At 42.0% G+C, this 23,171-nt stretch overlaps 1 non-coding gene across 1 annotated transcript; it reads right to left on the reverse strand.

Moving 5' to 3' along the window:
- Positions 1-275: 275 nt before the first annotated feature.
- LOC128057130 (U6 spliceosomal RNA) lies at positions 276-382 on the reverse strand. Its single transcript, XR_008200303.1, has one exon. It is a non-coding gene; the product is annotated as a U6 spliceosomal RNA (small nuclear RNA).
- Positions 383-23,171: the final 22,789 nt, after the last annotated feature.

A 23,171-nucleotide genomic window follows, 5' to 3' on the forward strand; every position in this document is an offset into this window, starting at 1 on the left:
AGAGGATCATGTCATCTGCAAACAGTGAGAGTTGTACTTCTTCTTTTCCAATTTGGATTCCTTTTATTTCTTTTTCTGCTCTGATTGCTGTGGCCAAAACTTCCAGAACTATGTTGAATAGTAGCGGTGAAAGTGGGCACCCTTGTCTTGTTCCTGACTTCAGGGGAAATGCTTTCAATTTTTCAGCATTGAGGATAATGTTTGCTGTGGGTTTGTCATATATAGCTTTTATTATGTTGAGGTATGTTCCTTCTATTCCTGCTTTCTGGAGAGTTAAAAATATGGAATGCTTCACGAATTTGCGTGTCATCCTTGCACAGGGGCCATGCTAATCTTCTCTGTATCATTCCAATTTTAGTATATGTGCTGCCAAAGCGAGCACTAAAATGAGCATAGGACTTTAAATAGTTCTCCAAAGAAGGCTTACAAATGGACTATGAGCACATGAAAAGATGCTTAACATCGCTAGTCATTAAGGAAATGAAAATCAAAATCATAATGAGATACCACCTCACGCCTATTAGGATTGCTGTAATTAAATCACAGAAATATATCAGTGACAGCGTGGAGAAACTGCAAACTTTGTGCCTGGCTGGTGGGAATGTAAAATGGTGCAGACACTCTGGAAAAGTTTTGTGGTTCCTCAAAAAAACTAAACATAGAATTACCACATTGACCCAGCAATTCCACTCATAAGCATATACCTAAAATAATAAATTCAGGGAAGAAAGTCGTGTGGAGATGGAGGTAGAGACTAGAACCGTGAAAAAGCCATGGGATGCCAGGTCCACAAGAAGCTGGAAGAGGCAAGGAAGGATTCCCCTCCCTGGAGACTTCAGAGAGAACATGGCCCCAACAACACCTGGATTTGACACTTCTGGCCTCCAGAACTGTGATAGAATGAATTTCTGTTGTCTTAAGTCCCCAAGATGGTAGCAATTTGTAGCAGCCAGCACTGGGAAACAGACACAACTCCAAAGGAATAAAGAGCTGTGGGTGTCAGTTTTTAGCTCCTATTGTTTCCTGGCCAATAGAGATTTGGGGATGCTGCTTGCAGGACAGCATCTCTCTACTCCACTCCTCTCACAGTATGCCAGTGTCCTGGGATACAGCCTGTCACCCCTGACTATGCCTGTGGGTGTGTGCATGTTAAGTCACTCAGTTGTGTCCAAGTGCCTGCGACCCTATGGACTGTAGCTCGCCAGGCTCTTCTGTCCATGGGATTCTTCAGGCAAGAACACTGGAGTGGGTTGCCATGCCCTTCTCCAGGGGATCTTCCCAACCCAAGGATCGAACCCGTGTCTTTTATGTCTCCTGCATTGGCATTTGGGTTCTCTACCATAAGTACTTCCCGGAAAGCCGAGGGCTTCCCTGGTGGCTCAGATAGTAAAGAATCTGCCTGCAATGCAAGAGACCCAGGTTCGATCCCTGGGGGGAAATCCCCTGGAGTAGGAAATGGCACTCCACTCCAGTATACTTACCTGGAGAATTCCATGGACAGAAGAGCCTGGTGGGCTATAGTCCATAGGTTGCAGAGTCAGACACAACTAAGTAACTGACATCCCTGACTATCTTTGGTGTCAAATCAGTTTCAAGAGTGGCCCTGCCCTCACTCTACTTATGACAGTGTCATTGTTCCAGGTAAGGAATTGCTGATTTTTTTCTCTTCATGATGGGCCATCCACTTTGAGGAATTGTGTTCTGCCAGCTTCCTCTGTGACATCCAAGGCACAAGTATAATCTCTTGGTCTCTCCTTTGGCCCTGTTTGATCTCCACTGCATTTCCTCATAGTTGTGGTTCAAGGTTATAGATGTTTCCCTTTTTTGTTAAAGATGGAGTTTATATGTGTGACTTCTGCTCTCTTTGTTGCTTTGAGGATATTTCCAGGACAAGAAGGTACCATCATCTTAACTTTACTCTGATGTCTAAAAACTGGGAGTCCATACCACATCATCCAAAGTTTTACTATTCTACAAGCAGGGTCAGCAAACTTTTTCTGTCTAGGGCTGGACAGTAAATATTTTAAGTTTTGCCTCATAGCTACTCCACTCTGCCACTGTAGTACAAAAGGAGCCATAGGGAGTATGTAAACAAATGAGCATAGCTATGTACCAATAAAACTTTATGGACATACTTTTTACAAAAAAATTTTTAATTTTATTTTTTTACTTTACAATACTGTATTGGTTTTGCCATACATTGACATGAATCCACCACAGGTGTACATGAGTTCCCAACCCTGAACCCCCCTCCCACCACCCTCCCCATATCATCTCTCTGGGTCATCCCAGTGCACCAGCCCCAAGCGTCCTGTATCCTGTATCGAACCTAGACTAGCGATTCATTTCTTACATGATAGTATACATGTTTCAATGCCATTCTCCCAAATCATCCCACCCTCTCCCTTTCCCACAAAGTCCAAAAGTCTGTTCTTTACATCTGTGTCTCTTTTGCTGTCTCGCATATAGGGTTATCATTACCATCTTTCTAAATTCCATATATATGTCTTAGTATACTGTATTGGTGTTTTTCTTTCTGGCATACTTCACTCTGTATAATCGGCTCCAGTTTCATCCACCTCATTAGAACTGATTCAAAAAGTAAAAAGTATTAAAAAATAAATTGATAAAATGGAAAAAAAAAAACCTTTATGGACAACCATAGAATACAGCAGAAGAGATGTGATGTGACTTTTAGGGTTAGGTTACGAAAGGTATTCAGTTTCTAACTTGTTTTCTGGAACACTGAGCCATTGAGTAAGCATGTGAGGTGCCATGGAGGAGAGGCTCCAAACACCTTAATGAGATACTATACACGGAGTCTCACAAAGAACTGCCACCAACCCTAAATGTTTCTCTAGTGTTGTACTCTCTATTACTATCCTCTATGGAAATGTGACTGGAACAACTGAGAAACTGAATTTAAAATTTTAGTTTATTTTAATTAAACATAACAAAACATATCATTAATAGTTTTTATACTGATTGCATGTTGAAATGACAATCATTTTGATATATTGGGTTAAGTAAAATATATGATTAAGATTAATTTTACCTGTTTATTTTTCCCTTTTTAACGTAGTTACTAGAAATTTCTTATGGAGAAGGAAATGGCAACCCACTCCAGTGTTCTTGCCTGGAGAATCCCAGGGACGGGGGAGCCTGGTGGGCTTCCGTCTATGGGGTCACACAGAGTCGGACACGACTGAAGCGACTTGGCAGCAGCAGAAATTTCTTAATTAATTATGGCTCACATTATATATCCAGCATTATCTCCAAAACCAGAACTGGGGAACTTGGGCCATTGTCTTCCACCTTGTCTAAGTCAGCCACAGGAACCAGGTGACCTTCCATGGGCCTTCCAGGGCTCTGTTCTGCACCCAAGCATGGAATAGACCTAAACTTCCCGGGGGATGCTGCTGGAAGTTGAAGGACATAATAGAACATAAAGAAATCCAGGGACTTCCCTGGTGGTCCAGTGATTAAGAATTCTCCTGCCACTGCAGGGCACACAAGTTCGATCCCTGGTCTGGGAAGAGCCCACATGCCTCCAGACAAGCGGATCTAGGCGCCTATGCCACAGCACTGGGGCTGCACTCTATAACTTTTGCTCCGCAACAAGAGAAGCCACTGGAATGAAAAGCCCACACACGGAAGCAAAGAGTAGCCCCTGCTTGCCACAACTAGAGAAAGCCAAAGTGCAGCAATGAAGACCCAGCCCCCAAAACTAATTAATTAATTAAAGAAAGGAAATTCAGGACTTCTTTGCCTGATGTCCATTGCTCCTTTGGGGCACAATGGCATTTTATAAAGATTTTAGTTATACAACCTTGCTTTAAATAGCAGTGAGGCTCATTCTTAGCTGTATGATCTTAGATGTGCTTCTGAGCCTCTCTGAACATCAGATTCTTCACATTAAAACAACAAAAAAGATTTATTGTGAGTGTGTTTAACCCATTCTACTAAATCTGTGAGGTCTCCCCCCCCCCCCCCCCATTAACAGCATATTTATTAAGGATCTACCATGTCTTGAGTGGGATTTCCTTGGTGGCTCAGTGGTAAAGAACCCACCAACAAATGAAGGAGATGCAGGAGATAGAGGTTCAATCCCTGGGTCAGGATGAACCCCTGAAGAAAGAAATGGCAACCCGCTCCAGTATTCTTGCCTGGGAAATCCCATGGACAGAGGAGCCTGGCGGGCTACAGTCCATGGGGTAGTAAGGGGTCAGACATGACTGAGCAATTGACCAAAATCTGTGAGTTTTCTGAAGACGTAATGTGATCCCTGCCTGGCAGAGCTGTTTCGAGGATCAGGGATCAGGGTGTAAGTGGTCCACGATCTAATGCTAAGTAAACAAATAAACCATACTCAGCAACTAAGAGTTCTGAAGAGGTCCGAAGGACAAGCCCTAGCAAAGTCAACAGTGACTAAAGAGTTTATATCTCTGTATGTGTGTACGTGTGTATGTGTGTGTGTGTACATGTGTGTTGCTTGGGGGGTAGGGATGCAGAAGACAATCAATAAGTAAATAAACAAATAAGTACTAACTCAGGACGGGATGAGAACCTCGAGGAAATATAAAGTCGGGCAAGTAGCCCAACTGGCTGGGGAAGGCTCCTCCACTAAGGGACCCCCACCCAGGGGCACCACAGCCACGTTTCCTCTCTATCATGTGCTTGGCCTCCAGGGATATAACCTTTGGATAAAAACCTGGCCTTTGACACTGCCTTATTTTACTTTTGCTGTATCTGCTGGCCTTTTTTTTCCTTTTTACTCCAAAACCTGACTGTCTAACCAGAATCGCCAGAGTAGCATAGTTTTCTAAGAAACCAGTTTGACATTTGACCATTGTCCTAAAATCAGTCCTTCTAAAATCAATTTTCACAGAGGCAACTTGTTCAGGTGTCTATGTACCATATGATAACACTTACCTGCTTTTTAAAATTTTTTAAATCAACTAGTTAATTTTTGGCTGTGCTGGGTCTTTGTTGCTGCCTGTCGGCTTTCTAGTTGTGGCAAGTGGGGCTTCTCACTGAGGGGTCTTCTCTTGTGGCGCACAGGCTCTAGGCGCTCAGGCTTCAGTAGTTGTAACTGGCAGGCTTCGCAGTTATGGCCCATAGGCTGTGCTGCCCTGAGGCATGTGGGATCTTCTTGGACCAGAGATTGAACCCATGTCCCCTACACTGGCAGGCAAATTCATATCTACTGGACCACTAAGGAAGCCCTTCACCTATTTTTTAAAATGCATTTAACATTTAGAGCATTTTCTACTGAAGTCAGTTTTAACCTCTTGTGAAGTTTTGTATTTTTCTAATTGTTTTGTTTCAGTCACTTGCTGAAGGTATTTCTGTCTTATTTTCATATTTCTAATAAGCATGTATGGGACTTCCCTGATAGCTCAGTTGGTAAAGCATCTGCCAGCAATACAGGAGACCCTGGTTCACTTCCTGGGTTGAAAAGATTCCCTGGAGAAGGGGAAAAGCTACCCACTCCAGTAATTCTAGCCTGGTGGACTCCATGGACTGTATAGCATGTATGAAGTCATTCACATATGATTTATCAAACTGACCCCTTTTAAGATTTCGTGCCTCTGTCTTACATCTTCCTTTGTCTTTTCATATTGATGTGTCTCTCCAGGTTTCCTAATACAGATTAGCTCCACATGTGTTAAATGCAATTAATGTGGGATTACTGTTGAGACTGAGACAAACTATTCCATAAAAGCTTCCTAGAAGAAATTGTTTTATAAAGTGCTAGCACATAATAAAAGCTGCAAAACAAAATGATGATACCTGCATAGGTATGCTACACAAGTTCACATCATACCCATTTGCCTTTAACACTTTGGAGGGTTGAACTGGCAGAACCCACACATGTGGGCAGAGACCAGACTACAGGTTTTCTTACTCCAAGCTCAGTGCTTCAATTAAGCACTCTAGATTGTCCCTGGACTTCCCTGGTGGCTCAGATGGAAAAGAATCCGCCTGCAATGCAGGAGACCTGGGTTCGATCCTTGGGTTGGGAAGATCCCCTGGAGAAGGGAATGGCTACCCTCTCCAGATTGTCCCTATCAGTAAATTCGAAAATGTGCTAATTATGCTACTAATTAGTTAAATAAGACATGGTCAATCTACCACTTGCTGAAACACAATCTTACTTGAGCTTCCAAAATGTCATTTCTTACTAACATTAAAATTTTATGGAGGAGGAAACGTGGTCAAAGAGATGAGCAAATTATGTAAAGCAGGGAGTATAAACTGAGCCCAGTGATGGAAAAAATGAAAAGCTGACATCAGGAAATAGCTGGACGAAGTAACAAAGAACGTTTAAGCTAGTGGTGCTCAGACAGGGGTGAATTTTACCCTTGTGGCACTTCTAGAAGCTTCCAGAGTCATGTTTTATTGTCACTCTGAGGAGAGGGTGCTACTGGGTAGAGACCACAGATGCTGCTAAATAGCCTACAATGTACAGGACAGCCCCTCACAACACAAGAAAGAGCTAACTGGCCCCAAATGTTCATAGTTGCTAAGGCCAAGAAACCCTGTTTTAAGGGCCACTTGTTTAGGGAGGTAAAAATAGGATGTACTCTGAAGACTAACAACACACTTTTTTTTTTTTTAATTGGAGGCTAATTACTTTACAATATTGTAGTGGTTTTTGCCATGCACTGACATGAATTAGTCATGGGTGTACCCCCTCCCACCTCCCTCCCCACCCCATCCCTCAGGGTCATCCCAGTGCACCAGCCCTGAGCACCCTATCTCATGCATCGAACCTGGACTGGTGATCTATTTCGCATATGATAATATACATGTTTCAATGCTATTCTCTCAAATCATCCCACCTTCGCCTTCTCACACAGAATCCAAAAGTCTGTTCTTTACATCTGTGTCTCTTTTGCTGTCTTGCATATAGGGTCATCGTTACCATCTTTCTAAATTCCATATATATGCATTAATATATTGTATTGGTGTTTTTCTTTCTTTCGGACTTACTTCACTGTGTATAATAGGCTCCAGTTTCATCCACGTCATTAGAACTGATTCAATGCATTCTTTTTAATAGCTGAGTAATATTCCATTGTATATATGTACCACAACTTTTTTATCCATTCATCTGCCTATGGACATCTAGATTGCTTCCATGGCCTAGCTATTGTAAACAGTGCTGTGATGAACATTGGGTTACACATGTCTCTTTCAATTCTGGTTTCCTCGGTGTGTATGCCCAGCAGTGGGATTGCTGGGTCATAAGGCAGTTCTATTTCCAGTTTTTTAAGGAATCTCCGCACTGCTCTCCATAGTGGCTGTACCAGTTTACATTCCCACCAACAGTGTAAGAGGGTTCCCTTTTCTCCACACCCTCTCCAGCATTTATTGTTTGTAGACTTTTTGATAGCAGCCATTCCAACCAGCTTGAGATGGTATCTCATTCTGGTTTTGATTTGCATTTCTCTAATAATGAGTGATGTTGAGCATCTTTTCATGTGTTTGTTAGCCATCTGTATGTCTTCTTTGGAGAAATGTCTGTTTAGTTCTTTGGCCCAGTTTTAACAACACACGTCTTGAAGGGAACAGTTTCCTCTGTGCAATCGTTTCCCCTTCACATGTTTAGCTGTTTATAGCCCAGTTCCTATTTCAGAAAGAATCCACGTTCTTATATTCATTCTGTCGGCCTGCAGTCTTGGGTGAAGTTCTGTTTTGCTTGCCTGTTTTCTCTGGCACGATCCCCTCTCCACCAACTCTCTTTATGAGCTTGACTCTCACTCTTAGTGAAGAGATAGGCCATTATTGCCTCAAGTTTTGTCCCTGCTCCCAGCGCATTGCCTGGGCGAGGCTCCCAGGTGAGGCAGAGCATCAGGGGTCTCTGGCTCAATCTACTCCCTTCCAGGCCAAGGTCAGCCCAGGAACCATCCCAGGCAGGGGAGGGTTTTCTGTTCCTTTCCGTCCTTCTCTCCAACACCGTACTCCCCAACGTCTCTTCCATCTTTTCTCACTCCTCTTTCAGACAGCAAGTGGAATCCTTATCCTGGCTGCCTGATGAGCCTGCCCCACCTGGCGTCCCTACTGAAGCGTACATTCTTTCAATTTTCCCCTTGAACCTCATTCTCAGATAAGGCCACTCAGGGAAGAGCCAAGAAGTTACTGCTCGTGTGTACTCAGTCATGTTCCACTCTTTGCGACCCCATGGACTGTAGCCCACCAGGCTCCTCTGTCCACAGAATTCTTAGGGCAAGAATACTGGAGTGAGTTGCCATTCCCTTCACCAGTGGATCTTCCCAACCCAGGGATTGAACCTCCATCTACTGCATCTCCTGCTAAGCTAAGCTAAGTCACTGCAGTTGTGTCCGACTGTGCAACCCCATAGACGGCAGCCCACCAGGCTCCTCCGTCCCTGGCAGGCAAATTCTTAATCACTGAGCCACCTGGGAAGCAGCAAGAAGTGGTTACTGACTGATGATTAATGTCTGACCCCTTCCACGCAAAGCTGCCTTCTCACAGAGGGCTTTGCTTTGGTTCAGGGGGTAAACGGCTAATGAGTCATCAGACAGGCTCATACAAAGTTCTTTCCCATCCTTCATCTCACCGGCTCACAGATCTCTTCTCTAACACTGAGAGAGCGAGGCATTTCTAAGGGAGGGAGGGAGATGGGGAAAAGTGTTCAGAGCTCCAGGTGACCCAGTTGGCTGCTGGTGGTACCTGTTTGAACAAGGGCTGCAGACCCCAAGCCTGGTCTCTTCAGCAGAGAGACACCTGTGTGGAGGGGTCAGGAAGGGGTGGCAGAGTAGAACCCTTGCAGGACCCACCCAGGCTCCTCCTTAGAAGCACAGTATCTCCTATGCAGACACCAAAAGGCAGCCAGCCCAGCAACCCAGAAGGGGAATCCAGGCTCCGCTTCATGGGGTGGGGTGGTGGTGGGGGGTGAGTGCTACTCCTGTGTCCTTGGCCCTCAGGGCTGCATTGCTGTTGTTCAGTCACTGAGTCATGTCCAACTCTTTGCGACCCCATGGACTACAGCACGCCAGACTTCCCTACCCTTCATGTCTCCCAGAGTTTGCTCAAACTCATGTACATTGAGTTGATGATGCCACCCAACCATCTCATCCTCTGTCGTCCCCTTCTCCTCCTGCCTTCAATCTTTCCCAGCATCAGGGTCTTTTCCAATGAGTCGGCTCTTTGCATCAGGTTGCCAAAGAGCTTAAGCACCAGTCCTTTCAGTGAATATTCAGGGTTGGTTTCTTTAGGATTTACTGGTTTGATCTCCTTGCAGTTCAAGGGACTCTCAGAATCTTTTCCAGAGCTGCATGGTTTGGTGCAATTCAGGGTCCTGAACGTCTCTTCCTTGTTGGACCCTGACAGAATCGTGCAGTTAGCATCCTTCTTCCTTATGAGGAACAATTCTCAGCAGATGCTCACTCCTTCGGAAAGACCCAGTGAGCTTTCACGTGTTTGATGTCTGAATTTCCTCTCACTCAGTTCTGGCCGAGGAGGATGACCTCAGATCAAATGGCTCACATTCTTCTTCTGAGTTCTCACTCAGCTTTCTTGCCTCACTAAAGTAAGGGTAATTATTTAAAAAAAAAAAAATGCAAAACAAAACTTAGAAATTCATTGTTGGGAAAAATGCAAACCTTTTAAGAAATCTCCTGGAGATCCCTTAGGAGCCCTCAGTCTGGAAGGGAAACAAATAACACAATTATTTAAGTAAGGCCTGAAAAATGTTATACTTGATATATGTCTGCAAGGTGGTGGGCACCCAGAGGAGGGAGCGAACACCTGGGCAGGGTGGCAGGGACGTAGGGACACCTTCCCAGAACAGTGTCATCTGCTATCATTATCAAGTAATAACAGCATCCTCAGGTGAGAAACTTTGGCCTGTTTCAATGGCACCCCTACTTCAGTAGGTGGTTTTATTTCCCAATATACAAACTCCAAATATCAATATTCTTGGCACACTGCATTGCTTTACTAGAAAAATCATAGTTTTGGAATGATTTCCCATGTAATTCAAAAGGTAAAATATAATTTAAAAAAATGTAAAGTTTTCTGTTGTTGTTTTCGTCCAAATTATGCTCCATCTATGCTTTTCCAGCCTGTTGAATTTTACCCTGGATTGAATTTCCTCTGATTCATGATTAAGATCCTGGCCACAACTGCCTGCATGCTGTCATGTTTCTCCCCAACAATCATAAGCAAGTTACCTTATCTCATAGCTGCAGCAAAATAGGACAGCGATTACCTAACGCACCCTGACAAATGATGTGGGAAGTATCGAGGGCCTTGCCTTGATGTTATCACTGCTGTGCTGATCTCATTCTATTACTCTCTCTGGCTAAACAGCCTTCACCTAGTTATCTGCTCCCTGCCCTTTGTCTTGAAATGCCCATAGGGATCTGACCATACTTAGTCCAAATTTTTTGCTTTGTTTTGTTTTCACAGGACATTTATGTGTTACAAACAACTTTTCCTTTTTTTAACTAAATCAAGGGGCAAAGCTCCTGAAGGTGCACTGGTCTGGTATGTTCTCCATCCAGATGCATCCATGCTACATCTCCACTGAAGGCCTCATGCAGTTTATGATCAATGATGCATTGTCCTATCTCAAATTAGAAGTGGAACCAGACACACGAACTCTAGATAGAGCCTGCTCCCTCTAGCACTCCACACTAAGCTCTCCTGAGGTGTCTGTGACCACCAGTATACAAAGCAATCTCTCTGGAAGTGCAGGGGAAGCAGAGCCTACTATAATCTAAGGAAATGCCAGAAAACTGGAGGGAGAGGCAGGAAGCCTGGCGCGCTGCAGTCCATGGGGTCGCAGAGAGTCGGACACAACTTGGCGACTGAACAACAACAGCAGAGGATCTTTAAGCCTGGGTAGAATTTCAAAAAGTCTAGAACAGGAAAAAAGCCATCCAAGGAAATGGAGCCACCTCTGGCAAGATGCCGTGGTACAGAAGGACCTACTTAAGAAAGAGTCCTGCAGTGTGGCTAGAGATCAAGTCTCTGGGAAAAGGGCAGAAATGGAGGTAAGGCTATGTAGTTGGGTCTGAGTCAGGTCATGCAGGACATTAGATAACAAGCTGGGCAAAGATTTTATTCTCAATGGATTCCAGTGATATAAGTGAAAGGTTTTTGAAACTTAAATTAGGACATCAGCTTCAGAGAGGAAGAGGAGGGGGAAAGAAACTATGTAGTCATCAAACTGATTAGACTAAAGTCACGTTGGATATGGCAAACAAGGGATGAAAGGCTGCTAAGAAGAAGAAAGCCAAAGATTAGACCATGTATATCAAAATATCCTCCCTGTGCAAGGTTCAAAGGAGGCACCCAACAAATATTCATTGAAGTTGATGGTTCCAGAATTTGGAGTATGAAGAGCCAGTGATGATGACACTCACTGGGATCAGAAAGAGAAAACTTAGGCACTGGGAAGGAAATGATGGGTTAAGCCATGGGCAGGTTGCATGTGAGGTACTTAAAAGACCTCTGGGTGGGAATGGCTAACTGGCATTGGATATATACATCTGGAGCTTAGGAGGGAGATTTGGGATAAAGATGGAATCATCAATGTTGAAAGCACAGGTGAATGAACAATATAAATTATATCTTCCGAGAAGCACGTATAGAAGAAAACAGAGGGCAGGAGGGATCTTCGGGGAACATCAATGTTTGTGGGATGGCATGCTTTGTGAAGGCATCATTATGCCCACCATTTTCCCCATGGTATCTCCAGAGCCTGGGGCGGTCCTAGCAAAGGAGCAGATGCTCAATAAACATTTGTCGAGCAGTGGAACGACTGAATTCAAGGAACAGGTAGTCTGCACTTCATCAGAGGAATGGAGAGGGATGGGATAGAAATGAGACCTAACCTTTGCTGAGCATCAGCTCTCTACCAAGATACTGGCTTTACTTTTGGTTTCTCCTTTAAGAGAATGAAGTGATGTCACGTAAAGCTTTACAAAGCTTCAGAGTCAAGCTTTGTAGTGACCTCAGCTATCACAGTGTCTGCAACTCCCATTGAGTTTTCCCTATCTGCAACATTTTTGTGTTTAGTATTCACTTAAACAGTCAAGATGGGGTTGAGGGCTTCTCTGGTGGCTCAGATGGTAAAGAATCTGCCTGCAATGCGGGAGACCTGAATTCAGTCTCTGGGTTAGGAAGATTCTATGGAGGAGGGCATGGCAACCCACTCCAGTATTCTTGCCTGGGAAACCTCATGGACAAAGGAGCCTAGTGGGCTACAGTCCATGGAGTCGCAAAGAGTTGGACACGACTGAGTGACTAAACACAGCACAGCAAGGAGTCAAAGCAAAACAAAAGTCCTTTGAGCCTGGAACATTCTTTTTTAGGAGTAATTTTTTATTGTTATAATCAGTATAACTATATTAGTTTCAGGTGTACATTAGGGTCTTTTCCAATGAGTCGGCTCTTTGTATCAGGTTGCCAAAGTGTTGGAGTTTCAGCTTCAGCATCAGTCCTTCCAAGGAATATTCAGGACTGATTTCCTTTAGGATTGACTGGTTGGATCTCCTTGCAGTCTAAGGAACTCTCAAGAGTCTTCTCCAACACCACAGTTCAAAAGCATCAGTTCTTTGACACTCAGCCTCTTTATGGTCCAACTCTCACATGCATACATGATTACTGGAAAAATTATAGCTTTGACTAGACAGACCTTTGTCTACAAAGTAATGCCTTTGCTTTTCAATATGCTGTCTAGGTTTGTCATAGCTTTCCTTCCAAGGAGCAAGCAAGTATCTTTTAATTTCATGGCTGCAGTCACCATCCACAGTGATCATGGAACCCAAAAAAATAGTCTTTCACTGTTTCCGTTGTTTCCCCATCTATATGCTATGAAGTTATGGGATCAGATGCCATGATTTTAGTGTTTTGAGTGTTGAGTTTTAAGCCAGCTTTTTCACTCCTCTTTCACCTTCATCAAGAGGCCTTTAAGGCCTCTTTGCTTTCTGCCTTAAGGGTGGTGTTATCTGCATATCTGAGGTTACTGATATTTCTCCCAGCAATCTTGATTCCAGCTTGTGCTTCATCCAGCCTGGCATTTTGCATGATGCACTCTGCATATAATCTAAATAAACAGGGTGACAATATTCAGCCTTGATGTACTCCTTTCCCAATTCTGAACCAGTCTGTCATTCCATCTTCGATTCTAACTGTTGCTTCTTGACCAGCATACAGGTTTTGCAGGAGGCAGGTAAGGTGGTCTGATACTTCCAACTCTTTGAAAATTTTACACAGTTTATTGTGAGCCACACAGTCAAAGGCGTTAGCATAGTCAACGAAGCAGAAGTAGATGTTTCTCTGGAATTCTCTTGCTTTTTCTATGATCCAATGGATGTTGGCAATTTGATCTCTGGTTCCTCTGCCTTTTCTAAAACCAGCTTGAACATCTGGAAGTTCACAGTTCATGTACTGTTGAAGCATGGCTTGGAGAATTTTGAGCATTACTTTATTAGCATGTGAGATGAGTGCAATTGTGTGGTAGTTTGAGCATTCTTTGGCATTGCCTTTCTTTGGGATTGGAATGAAAACTGACCTTTTCCAGTCCTGTGGCCACTGCTGAGTTTTCCAAATTTGCTGGCATATTGAGTGCAGCACTTTCACAGCATCATCTTTTAGGATTTGAAATAGCTCGGCTGAAATTTTGTCATCTCCACTAGCTTTCTTTATAGTGATGCTTCCTAAGGCCCATTTGACTTCACACTCCAGGATGTCTGGCTCTAGGTGAGTGACCACACCATCATGGTTATCCGGGTCATTAAGATCTTTTTTGTATAGTTCTTCTGTGTATTCTTGCCACCTCTTCTTAATATCTTCTGCTTCTGTTAGGTCCATACCATTTCTGTCCTTTATTGTGCCCATCTTTGCATAAAACATTCCCTTGGTATCTCTAATTTCTTGAAGAGATCACTAGTCTTTCCCATTCAATTGTTTTCCTCTATGTCTTTGCATTGTTCACTTAGGAAGACTTTCTTATCTCTTCTTGCTGTTCTTTGGAACTCTGCATTCAGATGGATATATCTTTCCTTTTCTCCTTTGCCTTTTGTTTCTCTTCTTTTCTCAGCTATTTGTAAGACCTCCTCATGCAATCATTTTGCCTTTTTGCCTTTCTTTTCCTTGGGGATGGTTTTGATCACTGCCTCCTGTACAATGTTACAAACCTCTATCCATAGTTCTTCAGGCACTATGTTTATCAGATCTAATCCCTTGAATCTGTTTGTCACTTCCACTGTATATTTGTAAGGGATTTGATTTAGGTCATACCTGAATGGCCTAGTGGTTTTCCCTACTTTCTTCAATTTAAGCCTGAATTTGGCAATAAGGAGTTCATGATCTGAGCCACAGTCAGCTCCCTGTCTTGTTTTTGCTGACTCCATAGAGCTTCTCCATCTTCAGCTGCAAAGAACATAATCAATCTGATTTCGGTATTGACCATCTGGTGATGTCCATGTGTAGAGTTGTTTCTCATATTGTTGGAAAAGGATATTTACTATGACCAGTGTGTTCTCTTGGCAAAACTCTGTTAGCCTTTGCCCTGCTTCATTTTGTACTCCAAGGCCAAATTTGCCTGTTACTCCAGGTATCTCTTGATTTCCTACTTTTGCATTCGATTCCCCTATGATAAAAAGACATCTTTTTTTGGATGTTAGTTCTAGAAAGTCTTGTAAGTCTTCACAGAACCTTTCAACTTCAGCTTCTTCAGCATTACTGGTTGGAGTACACACTTGGATTACTGTGATATTGAACGGTTTGCCTTGGAAGTTGAACAGTGATCATATTGTTGTTTTTGAGATTGCACCCAAGTACTACATTCTGGGCTCTTTTGTTGACTCCATTTCTTCAAAGGGATTCTTGCCCACGTTAGTAGATATAATGGTCATCTGAATTAAATTCACCTGTTCCTGTACATTTTAGTTCACTGATTCCTAAAATGTCAATGTTCATGCTTGCCATTGGAAGTCTGACCACTTCCAATTTTCCTTGATTCATAGACCTAACATTCCAGGTTCCTATGCAATATTGTTCTCCATACAATACAGCATCGGACTTTACTTTCACCACCAGATACACCCACAACTGGGTGCTGTTTCCACTTTGGCTTAGCCTTTTCATTCCTTCTGGAGCTATCTCTCCACCCTTCTCCACTAGCATATTGTGCATCTGCCAACCTGGGGAGTACAACACAATTATTGATATTTGTATTTATTGCAAAATAATCACCAGGGTAAGTCCAGTTAACATCAAGTGAACTTGGGAAATTCTTAACATTCTCTTCTGTAAAGACAACTCTCATATAACCAGAAACTTTGTGGTTCTTCTGGGACTGACGCAAGTGTTCATCTAATTGACCAATTAATCATTTTCTAAGAGCTAGCACCATACTATATATATATATATACATACACACAATGTATATTGTATATACAATATAATACATAGATACAATATGGCTCAGCCCTCAACAAGCTCAACATTCATACAGTTCAAATGTATGCATACTCATTCATATGCATACGTGGGCATGAATATTCATTCATAATATAATCTGTAAGTAAGTACAGAATCTATATTCTGTGGGCACACAGAGAACAGTGAACAGCATAGTCATACCTTAAAAGCAGAAATAGAGGTGAAAGATCATGGAAGTCTTCACAAAAGAAAAGGAGCAGAAATAGAGCCTTGAGAACTAAAAGGATCTTGGAGGGTTTTTGGTTATTGCTTTTTTCCAGGCAGAAGGGGCCACGTAAGCAAAGATAATGAGATGTGAGAGGGCCTGAGTGTGAACTGCTTGAAAAAGGTGGGCGAGGAAGCTGGTGCAGTATCCCAGAAGGGTTTTAAACTGAGTGTAACATGACTGGATTTGTGTTTGGGGAAGACCCTTCTGGCAGCTAGTGTAGACACCGGACTAGAGCCTGGAAAGATGCCTAAACACAGAACTTTATCCCAAGGTGCCTTCCTTTCCACCCTTTCGTCTGCCACATAAGGGCTTCGGGAGGACTGGATTTTGAGGACTGATATTTGCATATGGGTTTTGAACCATTAGAATAGGGTTCAGACCTACATGTATACATGAATATGTTAGCAGTCAGCAGAAGGCATGGAGGGTTCAGACTCGTCATTGTGGGGGATAAAAATGAAGCTGCTCAAGAAAATAGGTCGATGGTTTGGTCTAATTTGTACTTACAAGTCTTAATTCATCATGAATAAGATTTCCTCTAATCATTATTAGGTTTGCACTTAACTTCCTAAAGCCCCTTCTGTATTCTAAGAAGAGTTTGCCTTATGTGTTAACACTGGCCCCAGCTGAGCCCCAGCCCTAGACCCAGCCGCAGCTACAGGGAAAATTTCAAAGCTCTCTTAACCTCAACTTGGCATAGCTCCTTTCATCAGGATTTACTCTTAGTGATTTACATTTTAACAACTCTCTTAACACAGATAGACCATCATGCTATGAAATTCAAGTGGGACTTGCAAAGAGCTCTTAGACCTAATACAGTCCTTTAGATTGTATCTTGAAATATGGCTTAACCACCTCATCAGATTCAAGAGTTTTAACTATCCAAAACCATTTTTTAAGTGCTGACTTAATTGATGTTGCATTTAACTGCCTTTTCACACACGTGTTAGGCATTTTGCACATTTGCCACCAAATGAACTAGAGATTGAGTTTCTACAGTAATTTCTTAAGAGCCAAGAAATAACAATGGAGGGATTTTATTCCACAGTTTAAGATGCACAAGCCCTAGCATGTCTGGCAACAAACAGAAGCCATGAAAATGGCTGTTGTCTGCAGCCCTGGGAATCTTCTTCTACCTGTTGATTTACTCTTAAAGAATTAAAAAAAAAAAAAGAATAAAAATACATTGCTTAATCTGGCCCTTAATCTATGTCACAGTGGGTGGTACAACATCTATGCCACATAGGTGTTAGGTGAGGCTCCACATCAGGAAATTTTTAAACAATGATGACACTCAGGCACGTGCCTTCTGAATGCCATCTGTGCCTACCTTTACTCTCAGCATCTTCTTTCCCCTGGTCTGCAACTAAAGTCCCATTAGTTTCTGGGACTTTTTGGTAAGTGGATGGCTACCCAGAACATGGCTATCAATCCTCTTGGTGCAGAGTGAGGATGAGACATGCCTTCTCTCAGAAAATTCCCACAAAGTCTGAGAGGATGGGCAATTTCACGGCATGTGGGCAGGTAAGCTAAGGATCTCCAGTAGGAGATGAAAATCGACTCACATAATCTGTAGAGTCAATGGCATCATTTACGCCTCTGAGAGCTTTATTATTCCGCAGATCTTATTTTTACCTTATATCTGATTTTTTTTTAATCAAGACATTCCCCCCTTACCTACACCCCAGGCAGGGAGTCCATTCCAAGTTTCACTAAATTAACTACATTTAAAAATATTGTTGACATAAACCTACTATTTCTAACAACCTATGAAATTGAACTTGTTTTCCCTTTCCTTTCTTTTTCCTGCTTCAAGTTTTATTTTCTCTTGATGTTATAATAGAAACAGCACTTCCCTGGTGGCTCAGAAGGTAAAGCATCTGCCTACAATGCGGGAGACCCAGGTTCAATTCCTGGGTAGGGATCTCCTGGAGAAGGAAATGCCAACCCACTCCAGTATTCTTGCCTGGAAAATCCCATGGACACAGGAGCCTGGTAGGCTACAGTCCGTGGGGTCGCACAGAGTTGGACATGACTGAGCAACTTCATTCACTATATAATAGGAATAGCACACAGTAAAGAGTCCAGAGGTCTGTATTTCAGCCTGGACCCAGCCAATACTACTGGAAACTATAGAAGGTCAATTAACCCTTCTAATTGTCAGATTTCTCTCTCCTCAAAGGAAACAGAAATTTTCTGGACCATGTGCGTCACAAGACGGTTGTGAGCCTCAGACAAGAACCAGGTCTGTGAATGAAGTCTAAAACCCACCATGAGCCAGAGTAAAGAAAAGGAGTCTCATATTTCCCACAGATATTTCACATCAAGCATCATGTAGCTTCGATGTATTTAGTTTCCTTTGATAGCAACCATAACTCTGGCCCTCAAATATTTCACATTCTTAGAATTAATTTAATAATAATTTGCTGCATGTACTTCCTGCAATATTTATAACCGATCCTGAAAACAGTAACTTTCTCACCCGGGAATTAAAGATTTTAGTGGATATGATTCCATATTAAAATTGATTTAAATTATATAGCATCAGACCATCCATCATTCAAACCATTTCCGATCGAAGGGATCTGCCAACATGTCTTCCTATACTGTCCACTAGGGCTGGATTATTCTTTCAGTCCACAAATTCTGATGAGGCAAACTCTCTGAAGAGCGCTGGCTGCAAAGCCCACGCAGCTGCTGGGAACTAGGAAGTGAGTGAAAGAGGAAATTAAGGAAAACATGCATTATAGATTGTGAACTTTTGGAAGATTTTACGGAGAAATTTTTCCATGTTTTGAAACAAGGCTTCTTTTCAGATTTCCACACTTCATCATAAAATTTACAATGATTTTCAAAATCTGTCTTTGGCAGTGGAGATTATGTTTGGTCTGGTAAAAGTCCTAGCAGCTTTCTTTTTTAACCAACAGCTCATCTAAAACCGTTTACCAAATCCAGAACATAAGAGAACTTACATTGAGGTTTGGAGGGTAGTAGACCCCAAATCAGCTGATAGAAAGCTAATCCTTACTTGGATGGAGCCTGTGTAAAATATCTTTCTCTTATGTATAAAACTGCTCAGAGCAATGTCTGTGGAGTTGACTTCAGAAGCTCTGAGTGCCAGAAACAACAACTGCATTAGATCAGGTCCAGGAACATATAATAGGACCAGAAAGAGGGATTTTCAAAAAAATCTGAGTTTCCTTTTAATCTGTTATATTGCTAATAAATGGAATGGCTACTATGTGAAACACTGGCACTTTTTTGGCTATGAAACAGCCACATATACAATAAATATGGGCTATTATGCCTTGTCAACTCTAGTTCACAGAGAAAGCAGTATGGACATCTCCTAATGGCTAGTGATCTACTGAAGTGCATTTGTGTATTGATAAGGAGAATTTAAATATTTCTAACTTATTAAAATATTATTTGAATTTCATTTCCTTTGTTAAATATCTCTAATACTGAATAATATGCTTCTGCTTGTGCTTACATATTGAGGAAAATTTGAATTGTATTAGTATTTGCTGATCATGTACAGAATTCAAGCACCATATTTTCAAATTGTTTCCTTTTGTTTTAAGGTCTTTCCTTTTTAAATAGAGTCAACAAAGTAATGTATATTTTATCGTATTTAAGCATATACACATAGAAACCCTTAGAAAAAGTTAACATGCAGCATGCTAACAAAAAAAAAAACTATAAAAGAAAACAGTATGATTAGCCAAGAGCAAATTGCCAACTAAAAATAAAAAAACCTATAATCAAAAATAGTATGATTCAGTTCAGTTCAGTCGCTCAGTCATGTCCGACTCTTTGTAACCCCATGACTTACAGCACTCCAGGCCTCCCTGTCCATCACCAACTGTTGGAGTTCACCCAAACTCTTGTCCATCAGTCAGTGATGCCATTGAGCCATCTCATCCTCTGTCATCCCCTTCTCATCCTGCCCCCAATCCCTCCCAGCATCAGTCTTTTCCAATGAGTCACCTCTTTGTATGAGGTAGCCAAAATATTGGAGTTTCAGCTTTAGCATCATTCCTTCCAAAGAACACCCAGGACTGATCTCCTTTAGAATGGACTGGTTGGATCTCCTTGGAGTCCAAGGGAATCTCAAGAGTCTTCTCCAACACCACAGTTCAAAAGCATCAATTCTTTGGCGCTCAGCCTTCTTCACAGTGCAACTCTTACATCCATATGATCACGGGAACAACCATAGCCTTGACTAGATGGACATTTGTTGGCAAAGTAATGTCTCTGCTTTTGAATATGCTATCTAGGTTGGTCATAACTTTTCTTCCAAGGAGTAGTCTCTTTTAATTTTATGGCTGCAGTCACTATCTGCTGTGATTTTGGAGCCCCAAAAAATAAAGTCTGACACTGTTTCCACTGTTTCCCCATCTATTTCCCATGAAGTGATGGGACCGGATGCCATGATCTTCGTTTTCTGAATGTTGAGCTTTGAGCCAACTTTTTCATTCTCCACTTTCACTTTCATCAAGAGGCTTTTTAGCTCCTCTTCACTTTCTGCCATAAGGGTGGTGTCATCTGCATATCTGAGGTTATTGATATTTCTCCCGGCAATCTTGATTCCAGCTTGTGCTTCCTCCAGCCCAGTGTTTCTCATGATGTACTCTGCATATAAGTTAAATAAGCAGGGTGACTATATACAGCCTTGACATACTCCTTTTCCTATTTGGAACCAGGCTGTTCTTCCATGTCCAGTTCTAACTGTTGCTTCCTGACCTGCATATAGGTTTCTCAAGAGGCAGGTCAGGTGGTCTGATATTCCCATCTCTTTCAGAATTTTCCACAGTTTATTGTGATCCACACAGTCAAAGGCTATGGCATAGTCAATAAAGCAGAAAGAGATGTTTTTTCTGGAACTCTCTTGCTTTTTCCATGATCCAGCAGATGTTGGCCATTTGATCTCTGGTTCCTCTGCCTTTTCTAAAACCAGCTTGAACATCAGTGAGTTCACAGTTCACATATTGCTGAAGCCTGGCTTGGAGAATTTTGAGCATTACTTTACTAGCATGTGAGATGAGTGCAATTGTGCGGTAGTTTGATCATTCTTTGACATTGCCTTTCTTTGGGATTGGAATGAAAACTGACCTTTTCCAGTCCTGTGGCCACTGCTGAGTTTTCCAAATTTGCTGGCGTATTGAGTGCAGCACTTTCACAGCATCATCTTTTAGGATTTGAAATAGCTCAACTGGAATTCCATCACCTCCACTAGCTTTGTTCATAGTGATGCTTTCTAAGGCCCACTTGACTTCACATTCCAGGATGTCTGGCTCTAGGTGAGTGATCACACCATCGTGATTATTTTGGTCATGAAGATCTTTTTTGTATAGTTCTTCTGTGTATTCTTGCCACCTCATCTTAACATCTCCTGCTTCTGTTAGGTCCATACAATTTCTGTCCTTTATCAAACCCATCTTTGCATGAAATGTTCCCTTGGTATCTCTAATTTTCTTGAAGAGATCTCTAGTCTTTCCCATTCTGTTGTTTTCCTCTATTTTTTTGCACTGATCACTGAGGAAGGCTTTCTTATCTCTCCTTGCTATTCTTAGTAGCCAAAAGCAAATTACCAAAAGGATTGACATGTTGTAAGACTATGGGTTTAAGAACTGTGTAGAAAAACCATGCTGTCTTCTTTAAGGGTTGCAGAGCAGAAATTAGCTGACTTCCATGTCTGGCAGCAAGATAGGCACAGAACCTACCTTGCTGAAAGACCCTCCTGATACATAGCATGAAAATCACTGCATAAAATATTAAGCATTTTTTAAAAATGAATAACTGATTTGAAAAAAAAAAGGTCAGGAATATTCAGAAGAAGAAAAAACTGGAATTAAATGAATACCAAAGTCATCTAATGAAACCATGCCACTACTGGAAGAAACATAGATGAGTTCTGCTTTAACTTCAACATCAGTTCAATTCAGTTCAGTCACTCAGTCATGTCCAACTCTTTGTGACCCCATGGACTGCCGCACATCAGGCCTTCCTATCCATTACTAACTCCTGGAGTTTACTCAAACTCATGTCCGCTGAGCTGGTGATGCCGTCCAACCATCTCATTCTCTGTCGTCCCCTTCTTCTCCCACCTTCAATCTTTCCCAGTATCGTGGTCTTTTCAAATGAGTCAGCTCTTCACATCAGGTTGCCGAAGTATTGGAGTTTCAGCTTCAACATAGAAACAGATTTTCTAAGTGTAATTCAAAATCCAGAGGCAATAAAACTGGAAGAAAATATTCATGATAGCTATCACAGATAAAAAGTTAACGTATCTAATTTTAAAGAACTCTTTAAAGTTGGAAGAAAAAAAGATGAAAAATCCCTAGAAAAAGGGGCAAACAGAAAAGTCACAAAAAGTGATTCAAATGGCCCTAATGCATATGGGAAGATGTTTATCCTCACTCAGAATAAGAAATGCAAGTTAAAACTGCACTGAAATGCTGTCTCTTATCCAATAGGTTTGCAGCAGAGGAGCTTGCCAGGCTATAGTCCAAAGAGTCGCAAAAAGTAGGCACAGCTATGACAGAGCATGCACGCATGCGCCCATACACTCTGTCAGTAAGGCTGTTAGAAACAGTAATAGTTTACCCATTGCTGGTGGAACTGCAAAGTAGGAAAAAGTGCTATATGGAGAGGGGAATTTGGCAATAACAAAATGATATATGTACTTATCCTTCAACCCAGAAATCCCATTGCTAAAAATTTACATCTGCAACAATACAAAAATTCATATGCAAAAAGCTATTCATAGCCGCATCATTTGTAACTACAAAATGTTGAAAACCACCGAAGTATCCAAGCTTAGAAGATTGGTTGAATAAACTATAGTGCATACACCCAGCGTAAAAAAACGAATAAGGGTGATCTCTCTGAACTGCTGTGGATTTATTTCTAGGCGATATTATTAAGGCGAAAAGGCAGTGCTATTAAGGTGAAAAGTCCAAGCGCTAAAGAGTATATGTGTTATCACATCTTTCGTTAAAGGATGAAAGGAAAATAAGAACACACCTACTTATCATTATAAGAAGGAAATACAGGATGGATTAACCAGAACACAACAAACCCTTAACAGTTAGAAGTAGGAGGGATGGAGTGGAAAATATATGAGAAGTGAAACTTCTTTCCCTTTGAAAGCATATTATTATCCTAAGAAGTCAAAAAAGGAAATTAAATGAATGAAAATAGGAATTGGAAGGAGGGGGATGCCTAAAATGGGGCTTCCCAGGTGGTGCTAGTGGTAAAGGATCCATCTGCCAATGCAGGAGACATAAGAGATATGGGTTTGATCCCTGGGTCAGGAAGATCCCCTGGAGAAGGAAATGGCAAGCCACTCCAGTATTCTTGCCTGGGAAACCCCATGGACAGAGCAGCCTGGTGGGCTACAGTCCATGGGGGTGGAAAGAGTCACACAGAACTGAGTTGACTGAACGACAACAACAAAGAGCAGTAGAAGGGT

This window comes from Budorcas taxicolor, chromosome 11 (genome assembly GCF_023091745.1).
Source record: "Budorcas taxicolor isolate Tak-1 chromosome 11, Takin1.1, whole genome shotgun sequence".
Lineage (NCBI taxonomy): Eukaryota > Metazoa > Chordata > Mammalia > Artiodactyla > Bovidae > Budorcas > Budorcas taxicolor.